The following is a 9,741-nucleotide window of genomic DNA, read 5'->3' on the forward strand; positions in this document are numbered from 1 at the left end:
GGAAGAAAACTAATTATGGAAATTATTATTAAAGCAGATATAAAATGTGTAAAAATGTCTTACAGTATTTCAGTATTAAAGAGAGAGGAATTGAACCATTGGGGGTACAGGCATTAAGGACTGTACGATTTCAATGGATTCTGAAAATCGTTAAACTTCCCATTTCTTTCTTGGCTTGTCAAATTCTGTTTCTATATCTGTGGTGTCTGTGTTCACATTGACACTAAAAGATCAACTCTTTTCTGTAACAAGAACTCCGCTGGGAGTTCACAGAAAAACACAGACCTACTTCAGGGACTTCTTATTTCAAATAAAGGTAAGTGAGAAGTGCAACAATAGCTCATTGCAAGTATAATGTTCAAACGAAGAAGGGATCCTTAGAAGTCGTGTTCCGTGGTCAAATCCTGCTGAGAGGTTGTTGGCCTCAGTCCACGCAGAGGGTCCTATAGGTAAGACACATATATGGGCCCACCAAGCAGGGATTGGGAACATAACAAACATTAGATGGTATTTATCTTTTTGAAACGTAGAATTTCTAAATGATCAACCACTAGTCATTAAACTGCACAGTAATGATCTCACTATTACTAATTATGTTCAACATTATAAATACAGTACGTTCCCATTGTCACTTTTTAGTAACACTTCCCACTGTCCTTTACAGTCAGAGGTGTTTATGCTGTCACAATTAACACACACTTGCCGTGTGAACTGACTCACAATGAACTGTGCATGTGCAGCTTGAAGACTGACAACAGCCCCCCCCCCCCCCACATTGACTTGCTAATTGCATCTGTCAGATTTGAAGAGATGCCTCGGAGCGGGTATAGCTTCTTGTCTCGGGGGGGAACCGACAGTGGGAAATAGAGAGTTAGGAGACTATAAACTGCTCCTGGCTAGAGGCCTGACAAAGTTAAACAAGCAATTGTATGGAAATAGGTGATTTTAGGAGACAGACCATCACCATTTACAGAGGGAATGTTACTCTTTTTTTGACTTGTCAGATGTGAGGTTTGTGACTGATATGAGCTTGTCGGGGAATCATTTTTTCCTTGCATATAAAGGTTTTTCCAAAGTGCATTTTCCTTTTCTTACCGTTATAGGAAAGTGACACTGAAATGTGTATAATCTCCCATCATTCTTATGGATACACCTGAAAGTAGCGATGGAGACACTGCTGGAGGCAAAGAGAAGGCGTTGGAGCCAATCAGGAGACGTGGATGTGCTGGAATAATAGAATAGGTATATAACATTTAACAAAACACAGTATGGGGAGATAGAAAAAATGGCGCAATAATGTACTCAATTTCTTTTTGTGTGTTACAGGCTTCTCCTTAGATGTCACAGCAATAATTCTCACGTTGATGTGGATAACCGGATCCAACCAAGTATTCAAATGAAAAAGAACACAAAAATAATAAATGAATATATATAAAAAAAAATTTTGTGTGTTATTTATTATAAACCATTCCTATGGTGATGGTGAAATAGGTTTTTAGGTTCCACAAGCGTACCCAGACTCACGTAGTATCGTGGGGATGTTCCTCTCATCAAGGTATCTTTGGGGCGTCTTGTGGGAATTTTTCTGATTTTTCAATCCGATGTTGAGTATTTCACACTTGTGCTCAAAAAAATAATTAGGAAATGTCTTAGATTTCTACTTCGTTTATAAACATTCCTTTAATTAGCAATAGTGAGTGAGTGAGGTGGCTGAACATAGATAATAGAACAGTGACGGCGTACCTCACTTACGTGTTTAAAGTGAGGGAGAACACATGTAAAGGTTTCTTTATAGTTGAAGAAAGGAGGGCGTACCCCTACTCACGATGTGATTGGATGGTTTCAAACCTATAAAGGTTTCTTTACATAGGTTTCTCCCTGGTGCAACGCATCGTATGTCTTGTGTGGGTCCAAGATATTTCGGGAAGAAGTGTGGGAAATTCCTCACGTGCTCAAAAAGATATAAATGAAGGGTGTCTGAGATTCCAAACTTGCTTTAAGTGCTTATTTTAATTAAATAACGAGTGTGTGAGGGGGTTGTATAGGAACAACCAGCTAGTGCCAGCGTACCTCACTTACTAATAAGAGAAGAAGGAAACACATATCAAGGTTTCTTTTTCTTAAGCAGAAAGGAAAGAAAGGGCGTACCCTTACTCACGGTGTAAAAGGGTGATTTCAAGCCTGTAAAGGTTTCTTTATGTAGATTCTGCCCTAGTGCAGTGAGTGGTGTGGCTGGATGGATCCGGTGTATGACATTTAGGCCTTGGGCTCCCCGAATATGGTTTCCATAAAACAAGAGATATATTTCAAGATGAAACTGGATATATCGATTGATAATAGAACACCAGTTTTAATCCCAAATTTTAGAGGCGTACCTTACTCACCCCTATTAATGGGGGAACACGCTCATAGCGGTTTCTTTTCCGGTGAACTTGTTTGTAGGTATAACAGAAAAATAGAGCCCAGAGGCAAATGTAAAAGATGGTATCACAAAGTTTTAATCCCAAAAAATTCTTTATACAAGTCCCATAAAATGGATTTTGAGGACAAAAGACCTCACAACTCCAATTCAAAAAGCTTCTTTACAAAAACAAACAATAAAAATTCTTCTAAAAATGAGTAAAATCGATACATACAGAACAATGAAGTGTGGCTGTTCACTCTCTTCTGGCAAGATCAACACGTTTCGATCCCTGTGACCTTTATCAAGGTATAGAACATTGCTTCATTATCATAACCCCTCCTAACTGTTCCGTTTTTTTTTGACGATCCTGCCCCCCGCCCAGGGCCGGCATTCTCCTGTGGCGAGGGGGTGGGGCGCCAGTTGGGAGCCTGACAGAATAGACGCTGTACGCATGTACACAGCATCTGTACAGAGGGTGGAAAATGGGGCATGACCCAATGGTGCCTCATCTGCATATGCCACACCCTCATTTACATAGGTCCTGATTCAAACCATATATTCACTGCCTAGTGGGCTGGTAAACGCAGCCCTGCTGAAGGCACGCCCCCCCCCGCCCCCAGGGCAATCTCCGCACCAGCATGCGAGAGAATGAGTATTCTTACGCATACACTCGCATGCAGTCGCTCATCATCGATTGATCTTTCCACTGTTTGTCAAGAAATGTCAGCCTGGACCGAATTTTCAAGCAGAGGAAATCGGGGGGGGGGGGGGGGGGGGGGGGGGACGACGACATGGAGCCATGGGCAAGGGCAAACTTCGGTATCTTTGAGGAGTCCTTAAAGTATATAAACTGGAAGGAATTGTTAGAGGTATGGATACTACTAAAATATGTAAATAAAAGAACAAATGTCAAAAGTAAACCAATATGGCTCAACGGCATAGTCAAATTAGAAATGGCTACAAAAAGGCCGCATATAAGTAATGTAATAAGAAATGTTAAAATACAATCAAGGTGGCTAAATTAGAGACAGAATGAATAAATGCAGCAGAAAGGGGAAGGAAAATATTGGCCCACTGGTAATAGAAGGAAAAGAGAAAGTGGAAATATTGAGTGAATTTACAAGGGATCTCCCACAGATTAAATGCTCAGCTCCAGATTATTCCCAAACTGTATGTTTGAGTGAGGAAATAGTCTAAAATAGATTACAGAACCTAAATAGTAACAAATCTCCCAGCCCGGATGAAATACACCCTAGGATACTAAAAGAATTGAATTCTGTCATAGCACTACCATTATATCTAATATTCGAGGAATCAATAAACTCGGGGACGGTACCAAGGGACTGGCGCATAGCTAGCGTAGTACCAATATGGAAGAAAGGTAGCAAAACTAACCCTGAAAATTATAGACCGGTCAGCCTTGCATCCATTGTGAGCAAAATATTAGAAGGAATAATAAGAGATAGTATCCAAAATTTCTTAAAACAGGAGAAAGTGATAAGTAAGGCTCAGCATGGGTTCCTCCAAAATTCATCATGTCAGAATAATTTAATTAGCTTCTATGAGGAAGTCAGTAAGGGGGTAAACTTATTTTTAACTTTTCTTTTTAATCAATCTGTTGATGTAATACTTCTTGATTTCGCTAAAGCTTTTGACACGGTGCCTCACAAAAGGTTATTAATGATACTAGGGAATTTAGGGTTAGGTGATCAAATTTGTAATTGGATTAGAAACTAGTTGCACAACTGGGGACATATAGTGGTGGTAAATGGCATATATTCCAGCTGGGGTAAGGTCCAAAGTGGAGTCCCACAATTTTCAATATTGGGACCCACCATGTTTAATAATGATATAGGTGAGTAAGATTGTGATATTAGTTAGTAAAGCTGGCCATACATCAGAAAGATCGATCTTAAGATCGATTGTACTCATGATTGTGTACAATTTCCCTTGAAATCCCCAGCAGTCCTTGGTGGTTTTTGGACACACAATCTACACACAATCCATCATACAATCAGTCATACAATCCATCTGCTGCATGATTTTGTACACAAGATGTGCACACAATCTGCATACAATCCATCATACAATCAGTCATACAATCCATCTTATGATTGATTGTATGATTGTGTACACAAGATGTGCACACAATCTGCATACAATCCATCTTACAATCAATTGAGATTGTATGATTGGGTACAATATCTTTCTGATGTATGGCCAGCTTAAGATTGTGATATTTGTGGATGACACAAATGAAAGTGAGAAAGAAAATTGGGTACTTGTTTCCTAGCAGGGCGCCCAGATTTCCTACATATGCTAACGTAGTGAAATCGCATCACACATCGCATCGCATGAGATGTTAGATGCGATCTCAGTAGTTAATATGGTAAAACACCTAAAACACCACCACTCTCCATGTCACCCGAAGCGTGGCGAGCGACGGCGGAACGCGTCCTCCGACCTTTTTATACTCCCACTATCCACGTCGGCGTGGAGTTGATTTTATATAGTGTGGCGAGTGCAGCGAGCCACCGAGCCCGAAGCGTGGCAAGCGCAGCGTGCCCCGCGAGGGGACGCGGAATACATGTAAAGTAATCTGCGTACGCTCGCCACGCTTCAGGCTCGGTGGCTCACTGCACTAAATGAATTGGAACAGGTACAGAGAAGGGCGACTAAGCTAGTAAAAGGTCTTGAATCACTAGAATACAAAGATAGGTTATACCAGGCTGAATATGTTTTCACTGGAGAAACGGGCGCTGAGAGGTGATATGATTAGTATGTTCAAATACAGGATTGGGAATCATATGGAACTGGGAGATGATTGGTCACTAACAGGCCTATACTTAGGACACGTGGGCATCTACTGAGGCTCGAGGAAAAGAGATTCCGTACTGAATTAAGAAGAGGATTCTTCACCATTAGAGCAGTAACATTCTGGAACTCATTGCCGGTGGGGTGATTACAGCAACTACTGTTAATGAATTTACATCAAAACTGGATAAATTCTTGTCTACTAAAGGAATCCTATAAATAACTTATTCAAGTCAGTAGTTACAAGACAAATGGGTTGAACTCGATGGACTAACGTCTTTTTTTCAAACTTAATTACTATGTTACTGTGTATGTTACAATGTTACAATGTATGCACTTATGCATCAAGGACAATCCACAGATCTAATCTGATTTACACGGGACCCCAAATCTGAACTATATCGTAAGTTAATGATATAGGACTTGACGCTTTTCAGTAGATTTATAAACCCAATATGTGGAAGTCAAGTAAAAAAGGCCCAGATTGCACTATGAGTGTATGAGGACATTACTGTCAGTTGCTGTGCAGGTGCACACAATTCTCCCAAATGGGGTATAGCAAATTTAGGCTTAATAAAAATTTCCTGATCACAAGGCAAAAATATTTTCTATCCCCAGAAGTTTCCTCTGAGGTGGGGACTGTAAGTATTGGCCTGCGGATAGGCAAATCTGGGCTGCGGTATAGTGAAGGGACCCATCCTCAGACTCCCCACTGGGATGGCTACTTTGTGGCTGGTTTTAAAACCTGGAGACAGTAAAACAGGTATTTAAAGGAAACAATAATACATTTATGCCCATAGCGCTTTTCTCCAATAGGTGCTTTGTGCGCGCTGGTGAAGATCTGTGCATTTTATGCTGCTGTCTATTTTATGCCATTGTTCTATTTCAAGTCTAGGGATGGGACTATATGTAAACTGTGAGGGTGGTGGGAATAGTGTGGGTGGAACACACTTTGCACTAAGGGGACGATTCTGGATCACTAGTAGTGATCCGAATGCAGCCCCTGCCCCGACGGTTGAGGTTTGCGCATTGTTGCAGCAAGTTGTAGTTTCACGGCGGCACTTACGTAGTCAGCGTAGTGTCCCTTTCAGCATCACAGCCAGTGTAGTCAGCATCCCTGTTAGCATCAGCGTTGTGTTCCAGCAGCCAGCATAGCCAGCGTAGTCAGCTTGTGTCTGTGACTGTGTGTACGTAACCGGAGCTTACGCAGTCAGTCAGTGTTGAGTCAGCGCTTATTACATTGTGTGGGAACCATTGACCATTTTTAACCTTCCTGACATGACAGGTGTGAATGTGCTCCTGAAACACTCCACTATCCACGTCAGCCCGAAGCGTGGCGAGGGGACGCGGTACGCGTCCTCCCGACCTGTTCATACCCCCACTATCCACATTGGTGTGGAGTTGATTTAATAAAGTGAGGGGATCTGGTGGTTACCGGCACTCTGTGAGGGGCGATCACTAGGATTGCCAGGGACGCTGGAGACAGAGCTGCAGCTCGCGAGGACAGTACTGTGACTACGCTGCCTGACTGGGACACTACGCTGACTACGCTAGGCTGCCGCGGGGACACTACGCTGACTACGCAAGGCTGCCGCTGGGACACTATGCTAACTACGCAGGGCTGCTGCTGGGACACTACGCTAACTACGCTAGGCTGCCGCTGGGACACTACACTAACTACGCTAGGCTGCCGCTGGGACACTATGCTAACTACGCAGGGCTGCTGCTGGGACACTACGCTAACTACGCTAGGCTGCCGCTGGGACACTACGCTAACTATGCTAGGCTGCTGCTGGGACACTACGCTAACTACGCTAGGCTGCCGCTGGGACACTACGCTAACTACGCTAGGCTGCTGCTGGGACACTACGCTAACTACGCTAGGCTGCCGCTGGGACACTACGCTAACTATGCTAGGCTGCCACTGGGACACTATGCTGACTACGCAAGGCTGCCGCTGGGACACTATGCTGACTATGCAGGGCTGCAGCTGGGACACTATGCTAACTATGCAAGGCTGCCACTGGGACACTATGCTGACTATGCAAGGCTGCCGCTGGGACACTATGCTGACTATCCAGGGCTGCCGCTGCGACACTATGCTGACTCTCCAGGGCGGTTGCTGGGACACTACGCTGACTACGCAGGGCTGCTGCTGGGCCACTACGCTGACTCTCCAGGGCTGTTGCTGGGACACTATGCTGACTACGCAGGGCTGCCACTGGGACACTACGCTGACTACTCAGGGCTGCTGTTGGGCTATGCTGACACGGTAGTGTAGTGTGCCGCCGTGACACTACACAAGTACCCTCACTTGTTACTCACATTCGCAGCGGGGAGGAAGGGACAGGGTGGTGGTAGCGCTGGGCCATGGGCACGCCCAGCTTTTTATGTGCTTCCCCATGAAAATGCTGGGAGTTGCCATGGGTACATGACATCAGCCGCCCACCATGTCTTAGTCCCGGTGCCGGCAAACATAAGTCATATGACTTATATTTGCGAAGGCCGGAGAAAGCATTGCAGGGTCGGCGACCACGGTGATATCTCCTGCAATGGCGGCATGCGTTTTCGCTACACATCCCCTCACATGGTTGCGAGAGGAAATGGCAATGGGGAGGCGGGCATTCGTTCTAGCGTCGGGTGGCGTTACATGGCTCGCTAAGCAATTTTCGCTTCTTAGAGAATCAATCAGAATCACCCACTAATGCATGAACAAGAACATTATTGTATGGCAGTGGCGTAACTGAAATTTTGCGCCCCCCCGCCACAAATTTTTGCCCCCCCCCCCCCCCGCTGCTGTCTCTGCCGGTACCTGCCTGCCGTGCCCGGTGCCGTCACGGTCCCGTCTCTCCCAGCACTGGCTAGTGGCTCCTGCTGTTATAATGAAAAGTCTCTTGACTGCACAGTTCAATATGATACTACTAATCAGTATTCCAGTATTCCATATTTCTGGTAATTTTTGGATGGTTTTGGAATGAGCCGCACTTGGTAAAAACAGCAGCTGAGGGAAAAGAGCGCTTAAGATTTTTTGGATTTTTTTCCCTTTATTTCCAGATGGAGTACCTGTCAGCCAGCCTGCAGGATAGCCAGATGTCCTGAGCTGGTGCAGGCGGACAGACAGCATCTTCAACTGATGGGGACGCGCAAGTGTGGCTGTGGAGGGCGGCTTCCCTGCTCGTCTCCGCTTCAGGGATATGGGAACAGTGAGTGGGGGCTGCGGAGGTGATGGAGGAGCATCGGGGAACCCAGCGGAGGGCGGCGGCGGGCTCCAACAGGATGGAGAGCGCGAGCATCTCGTGAGCCCCCTTCTTTTGGATGGCGCACAGCATCGATTGGCGATGCTATCACCAGGCGCAGCTCCATTGAGAGATCCTCCATCTGTAGGTTCAAAAGTTCCTCTAAAATAATGTCATATACTATATATCGAGATGCCTAAAGGAACTCAGGGAAAACTTAGGCGTGCCCAGGAGTTGAATGGAAGTCATGTGACATCAGCTCCGCCCCCGATCAGCCTGATTCTATCACAGCCGCTGAGTAAGTCCTGGGTTACGCACACACTGCACACACTGGGGAATCATTACATGGTGAGCGGCTGTTATCTGGGAGTGTCAGGGAATACGCAGGCGTGGCCAGGTGTGTGAGGGGAAGTCATGTGATGTCAGCTCCGCCCCCGATCAGCCTGATTCTATCACAGGTGCTGAGTAAGTCCTGGGCTGCGCACACACTGCACACACTGGGGAATCATTACATGGTGAGCGGCTGTTATCTGGGAGTGTCAGGTAATATGCAGGCGTGGCCAGGTGTGTGAGGGGAAGTCATGTGATGTCAGCTCCGCCCCCGATCAGCCTGATTCTATCACAGGTGCTGAGTAAGTCCTGGGCTGCGCACACACTGTACACACTGGGGAATCATTACATGGTGAGCGGCTGTTATCTGGGAGTGTCAGGTAATACACAGGTGTGGCCAGGTGTGTGAGGGGAAGTCATGTGACATCAGCTCCGCCCCCGATCAGCCTGATCCTATCACAGCCGCTGAGTAAGTCCTGGGCCACACACAGACTGCACACACTGGGGAGTCATTACATGGTGAGCGGCTGTTATCTGGGAGTGTCAGGTAATACGCAGGCGTGGCCAGGTGTGTGAGGGGAAGTCATGTGATGTCAGCTCCGCCCCCGATCAGCCTGATTCTATCACAGCCGCTGAGTAAGTCCTGGGCCACACACAGACTGCACACACTGGGGAATCATTACATGGTGAGCGGCTGTTATCTGGGAGTGTCTGGGAATACGCAGACGTGGCCAGGTGTGTGAGAGGAAGTCATGTGATGTCAGCTCCGCCCCCGATCAGCCTGATTCTATCACAGCCGCTGAGTAAGTCCTGGGTTACGTACATACTGCACACACTGGGGAATCATTACATGGTGAGCAGCTGTTATCTGGGAGTGTCAGGTAATACGTAGGCGTGGCCAGGTGTGTGAGGGGAAGTCATGTGATGTCAGCTCCGGCCCCGATCAGCCTGTTTCTC

General features: G+C 46.0%; 1 long non-coding RNA gene across 1 annotated transcript; it reads left to right on the forward strand.

Moving 5' to 3' along the window:
* Positions 1–715: 715 nt before the first annotated feature.
* On the forward strand, positions 716–1,408 carry LOC146045959 (uncharacterized). The gene is made up of 3 exons (XR_014465697.1): positions 716–824; positions 1,104–1,242; positions 1,327–1,408. It is a non-coding gene; the product is annotated as an uncharacterized LOC146045959 (long non-coding RNA).
* The last annotated feature ends 8,333 nt before the right edge of the window (positions 1,409–9,741 follow it).

The sequence above is a fragment of the Crinia signifera genome, chromosome 11, assembly GCF_055691185.1.
Source record: "Crinia signifera chromosome 11, ASM5569118v1, whole genome shotgun sequence".
Taxonomy (NCBI): Eukaryota; Metazoa; Chordata; class Amphibia; order Anura; family Myobatrachidae; genus Crinia; species Crinia signifera.